We start from the raw sequence: 6,344 nt of genomic DNA on the forward strand, positions 1-6,344 counted from the left end.
TTACATTGCGTTAAAAAAAAACCTTAAGTTTTCTAAGAAACATCTATAAGAATGAGTTAAAGTTTACTAGTAGGTGAACCCTCACAAAACACTAAAGTATATTTTATCATCTTTGCGTTTCGTTCCAACCTCAACCATCTTTATAATAAAAGAAAAGCTAGGATTCTTTGGGCGTGTAATACTGCGAATTGTGAGGCAGAGATCTCTTTATATATATGCGTGTGCGTGTGTGTTTTGTACGTTTGAATGGAAAGGGGGAATTAAAACAGCGCTGCTCGATGGTAAATCGAGATCTCCCTTGGACGTTAACGATTTTTTTTATTTCTTTGTGCCGAACAACATTTCCAATGTTTACTTTGTCTCTAAAGCTTGGAATTTCGGAGCTTCGGCTGTTTTAAGAATTAGATCGTATTTCGTAGCTTAGCCTACCAGCTGTGTGGGTTTTTCGTCCCCTTCCAAATTGGGAGAGAGTATATTTCATTGGTGTTCAATGAATGCGATTTTTTTCTTCGTCTATCTCAGATTTGTATTTGAGTAACTCCAAGTTGGTGCGATTGGAGTGAGGAAATTCCACTGTGGTAATGAACAAACTATGAAATAGTTTTAATAGGTCTCTTCACTTCCATTTAATTTAAATCTCGTGCAAGAGATTGTAGCGTTGAAATGTAATATACTCTTATTAACTAATCAATGGAACTTGCAATTGGGGAAAAATTAAGGTAATACGATTATGCTTTGTCATAAAGATAATGAAAGTATCCATATCTGAGGGCTAATATTGTAGTATACTTCCAGATCAACTAGATCGACGGAACTTGCAAGTGTGTAATAATTAAGGGAATGCGATTATGCTTTGTCATATTAGATAATGAAAGTCTTTAAATCTGAGGACTAATTGTAATATAATTTCAGACCAACCATGGCAGATTATTGGGACTTGCAAGTGTGGAAAATTAATGTAATTCATTATTTTTACTATGGCAAAGAATAATCATATTGCCTTAATTTTTCCACACTTGCAAGTTCCAATGATCTAGTTGATCTGAAATTATATTACAATTAGCCCTCAGATTTAAAGACTTTCATTATCTTTACTATGGCAAAGCATAATCGTATTTCCTTAATTTTCCACACTTGCAAGTTCCATTGATCTAGTTTATCTGAAATTATATTACAATTAGCCCTCAGATTTAAAGATTTTCAGTATCGTTACTTTGGCAAAGCATAATCGTAAGTATCCAAATCTGAGGGCTAACATTGTAGTATACTTTCAGATCAACTAGATCGATGGAACTTTCAAGTGGAGAAAAATGAAGGTAATACGATTATGCCACTAATTTTAAAATCCATATATCAAAATATCCAAACTGGGGGCTAATATTTAAACAAAATTCGAAATGATCGATCCCAGTATTGCGAGACTGTTTAACAGCTGAACTTGCAACTAGACACGGTATGATAATTTCCCCTCTGACTTTATATGCTAATTCACCAGTAATCCGGGCAGATGTAACCTGGCAAAGGTACTTACGAAGGGATTATACAATTCCCAGGGGTATCAGTATCACGTTGATGTGGGGATACTGGGGAAAAAATCAGATGTATCAGTTCTGTGAGGGTTAGCCGTTAGTTTAATTATAGTGATAATCTTCCAATAGGAATTTCATTTGCTATATCAATGTGATTATTCGAACATTTGCTAAGGCAAATGCTACAGATATGTAAGTTCTGAGGGGGTTAGATGATTAATTATATATAATTTTCCAATGGAAATTTAATTTGCTATATTAATGTGATTACTTGAACATTTACTAAGGCAAATGATACAGATATATAAGTTCTGAGGGGTTAGATGTTTAATTACATAGTGGTATTCTTTCGATGGAAATTTAATTTGCTATATTATTGTGATTATTCGAACATTTGCCAAGGCAAATACTACGGATATGTAAGTTCTGGGGGTGTTAGATGTTGAATGGTTTGATTATATTATAGTGATATTCTTTCATTGGAAATTTTATTTGCTCTATTGACTAATTTGCATAGTTACTAACCTGCAGATTAAGTATGTAGCGCTTCATATACACTAGTCAGAAACATTAAGTATGTAGCGCTTCATATACACTAGTCAGAAACATTATCAACCGTATATAGGGAACTTCCTTGATATGCGGTAGAGAATCACAAGCCTTGATGTGTGAAAGTAATTTTCTTCAATAAAAGGTTTCAGGGAGAATGCGATCAAATACTCAAACTGAGATGCTGGACGTGGCTGTAACATGAGAAGGGAGTAGGTAGGACTTTTAATATGTAAACAAATTGATGTTAGTGCTTAGCACGAAAACTATATTTTTAATATCTTACTAGAGGTTGCTTGTTTTATTTACGAATAGTGGTCAAAGTGTTTCATTTATTTACAAATAATGCACAGTGTTTAATTTACAAATAATGATCAAAGTCTGTTTTATTTGCAAGTAATGGTCAAAGTCCATTTTATTTACAAATTATGCACAGTGTTTTATTTACAAGTAATGGTCAAAAACTTTTTATTTACAAGTAATGCAAAAAGTATTTTAATTACATTTAAAGGGCAAAGTCTGTTTTATTTACAAATAATGGTCAAGGTCTATTTCATTTATCACAAATAATTCACAAAGTTATTTTAATTACAATTAATGGTTAAAGTCTGCTTGTTTTTCTAATAATGCTTAGTCTATACCTCTGTACTGCTGTAGAATATGCAGGATTCTTTTGACCGAAATCTTATGTTATCCAAGTTACTGAAGGTGGTTACCGGATTGAGAAAACACGAGTGCTGTGAAATGACAGACTGGAGAAAGACTAGTAGTAGTTTGAAGAAAGACTGCTGACATTACCGGTACGTATTGACTTTTTAAATTAAAATATGCATAAGGTGCGTTGACCTACGTATGTTAAAAGCAATTTTTTTAATGGATAAAAATTGGAAATTTTAATGTAGAATGTTATAATTTTCTTAATTGAAATTGGATCTTCAAGGTAGAGAATAATATATGCAGTCTTTTTTTGTTATAATAAGATCATTTTAAATTGGTTCCTTAAAGGTGCGTTTACAAGATCGAACTATGTTCGACGGACAAAATCGTTACCATATCACAGGAGAAGCAGAATGACGTCATAAGCGGTGAAACGATTAAAGCGGATCTGGCAACAGGCAGTGTTTACCACCGTTTCGAATCTGCTCACAGGGCATAGACCGGTGGACAATGTTTGAAGGTGATGTCCGTTGGTAACTCAGGCATTTAATTCAGTGTGGGGCCTTAGACGACTGGTGCAGTACATCACTACCGTGGTACACAGGAAAAGAAAAAAAAAAGGCCAAAAAAAATTGCACTATGATAATTGCTGTACTCTGTGAGGAGGAGGAGGAGATGCCAAGAAGGGAATGGTGCAAGGACTGGTTGCACAAACTAAATGAAGTGGGAAGCCATGCAACCATTTTCCAAGAATTGAAAACTGGCTATGAATCGGACTTCACAAACTATATGCGCATGGACTCAAATACTTTCTACGATTTAATGGAAAAGGTTAAACCTGTTATAACCAAGCAGGACACCTGTATGAGTAAGCGCATTTCACCTGCAGCACGTCTGGAAGTAACGTTGATGTATCTTTCCACCGGGTGCTCCTACAGTGCCCTTCAATACTGTACAAGAATTTCAAAACCGAGTCTGTCTGCAATCATTCCTGATACGTGCAAAGCCATCTGTGATGTGCTTAAGGATCCATACTTAAAAGGTAAGTAATGCTTGATTGTGACGGTGCATATAATATTATGAAGGTAATGAAAATGACTTGCATAATGTGAAGTACATCCCTACAGTTGAGCATAGACGCGAGAGTAATTACATACAATATACATCTTATGTGTGTAAAAAAAGCTACGTGTTTGGTGTTTGGCGACTCAACATTACCCACCTTGAAGCGCAACCCGTCGGGTAAAACTACATCTTTACACATATGTAAAGTTCTTCATGAAGAGTTTCTAAACCTGGGACAAACACATACTATGACTTACTTTCACAGCTTTATTGTAAACATGTTAATGCCAATTTCAATGAAGACATAATTATGGTCATACATAATTAGACGACAACCTTGGTTGAAAACGTGAGCTTCCCTAATTTTCCCAGATAAAGTACCTCAGAAATTAGTTTCTGTGCAGGGATCCTATTTTCTTCATTCATCTTCCGCAAATCATTGGCAACATCATCACCAAAAGCACTTTGTTCATCGCTATCCTCCTTCTCCGATCGAGATAGTTCCTTCAGTTGATGAAGCGCTTCTTGAAGCACCGCATGCCTCTCGTTAGTGGGTAGAGACCTGTTTCTCCCTCGGGTACTTTGAGTCTGAATGCGTGAAGACTCATGCGTTGCAGGTCGTACATTATCCTGTGATGTACTTGGGACAGGTGTGACAGGCGTTGGTGTAGTATGGGTTACAGAACCATGATCATTTTGTTGAAGTATAGGATCATTGAAAATCTGAAAATAGATAAATGCCATTAGTGTATGCCAACGTGTATTATTTTTCTTTATATCCTGTCACACACGAGAGAGAGAGAGAGAGAGAGAGAGAGAGAGAGAGAGAGGGGTGATAATAGTTTATATATATCGAGAATGCTTAAACCTTAACATTCTTCTCGAGAATGCTTAAACCTTAACATTCTTCTCATTAACAGACACCCCAAACAGCGGAGGAGTGGATGCGTGTAGCAGAGGGGTTTTCCAAGAAGTGGAACTTTCCTAATTGCATCGGAGCAGTTGACGGGAAGCACATCCTGATAAGGCCACCACCTGATAGCGGCTGCTCCTACTACAACTACAAAGGAAGCCACAGCATCGTGTTAATGGCCGTCTCCAATGCAGACTCAAACTTCATATATGTCGACGTGGGCACTAATGGACGAGTGTCGGATGGTGGAGTTTGGGATACCTGTTCTCTCAACCAGCATATTGAAGCAGAAGCGTCATATCTTATAACCTTTCTCTCATCGAAATCAAAACCTTGAGCAACGTGTGTTTTCCTACCAACTGTCAAGAGCTCGACGCACCGTAGAAAACGCATTCGGAATACTTGCTAACAGATTTGAAGTGTTTCATAAACTCATTAACCTTGAACCAACAAAAGTAGTACAAATAGTACTTGCTTGCACTGCACTACATAATTACCTTCGCACAGCACCTGTCGCCCCAAATGTGTGTTCGGATGCAAATAACGAAAACACTGACGACATCCCTGGAATGCTACCGCTTGAGTATTAGCAACAAAACTCCACCATCCATGGAACAATTGTACGCAATCTGTAAATGAAATATTTCAATGAGGAAGGTGCTGTGATCTGGGAAAACAGACATACATGAGGCTAAGTTACAATAACTCCTGAGTAAAATTATAATAGTAATTGTATAATACAAATCACCAATGTTGCATATTAAGAAACATACTTTACATTGCTTTGTTTGACAATGTTATTATAAAGGTGGATTATGGCAATAAAGAAAATATGGCCATGGTTTGGTTTATATTTATTTTTTTCTCATTGTAAGACAGGTAAACAGACAGATATACGACAATTACGTACTCACCTCATGATCAGACTTATTCAGGCACATGAGAGACTTGGCTATCCATACTTGACACGGATTCTCTCATGCTGTCGCCATCGTTGAGGAAGCAAAGGTCATCAAAACACCATAACATATGGGGGTGTAAATGTCGTCAGCACCAAGCCCCACGAACTTCTTTGATTTCCCCAGTTTACGTAGCTTTCGCCTATATTTGACTACGGATGGATTCTATTTTTTTCTTCACTTCAGAAGCAGTAACAGATAATCCACGGTGCGTTCACACGATCAAACAATGTTCGACGGATATAATTGTTACCAACTACAGTGGAAAGCGAAAAGGCTCGCTGATGACGTCAGAAGCGAGCACCAAGTGGTGTACCGGACACTGTCCGTGTTCCCAGCATCGAAACACACACACTGTCTGGTGTGGAAGTATACGATGCTGCCAGGCACACGAACAAAGTCACTTGGTTACAGGATTTTCTAAGTCCGTTAGTTCACTAGGTCTCAATTGTCCTGTTAACATGGCCGGCAGTACCTCAATCAAGGAGAAAAGTTGCCACTGGGACAGAAAAGAGACCCTGCTACTAATACCGGCAAAATCCATGCTTATGGAATGTCAAGGCTGATGTGTACAAGGATAGGAACAAACGTGTCGCGGCCATCAATGAAATAACGGCAGGAATGAATAGAAGTGGATTATCTGTTACTGCTTCTGAACTGAAGAAAAAAATA

At 37.2% G+C, this 6,344-nt stretch overlaps 1 long non-coding RNA gene across 1 annotated transcript in view; it reads left to right on the forward strand.

The window, feature by feature from the left end:
• Window positions 1–5,438, forward strand: part of LOC135202070 (uncharacterized) — a 74,001-nt gene extending 68,563 nt beyond the window's left edge. Inside the window, exons 3-5 of the long non-coding RNA XR_010311673.1 lie at window positions 2,778–2,878; window positions 3,084–3,777; window positions 4,721–5,438. This is a non-coding gene — a long non-coding RNA (uncharacterized LOC135202070). The remainder of the gene's footprint in view (window positions 1–2,777; window positions 2,879–3,083; window positions 3,778–4,720) is intronic.
• The last annotated feature ends 906 nt before the right edge of the window (window positions 5,439–6,344 follow it).

This window comes from Macrobrachium nipponense, chromosome 30 (genome assembly GCF_015104395.2).
Source record: "Macrobrachium nipponense isolate FS-2020 chromosome 30, ASM1510439v2, whole genome shotgun sequence".
In the NCBI taxonomy this organism is placed as follows: domain Eukaryota; kingdom Metazoa; phylum Arthropoda; class Malacostraca; order Decapoda; family Palaemonidae; genus Macrobrachium; species Macrobrachium nipponense.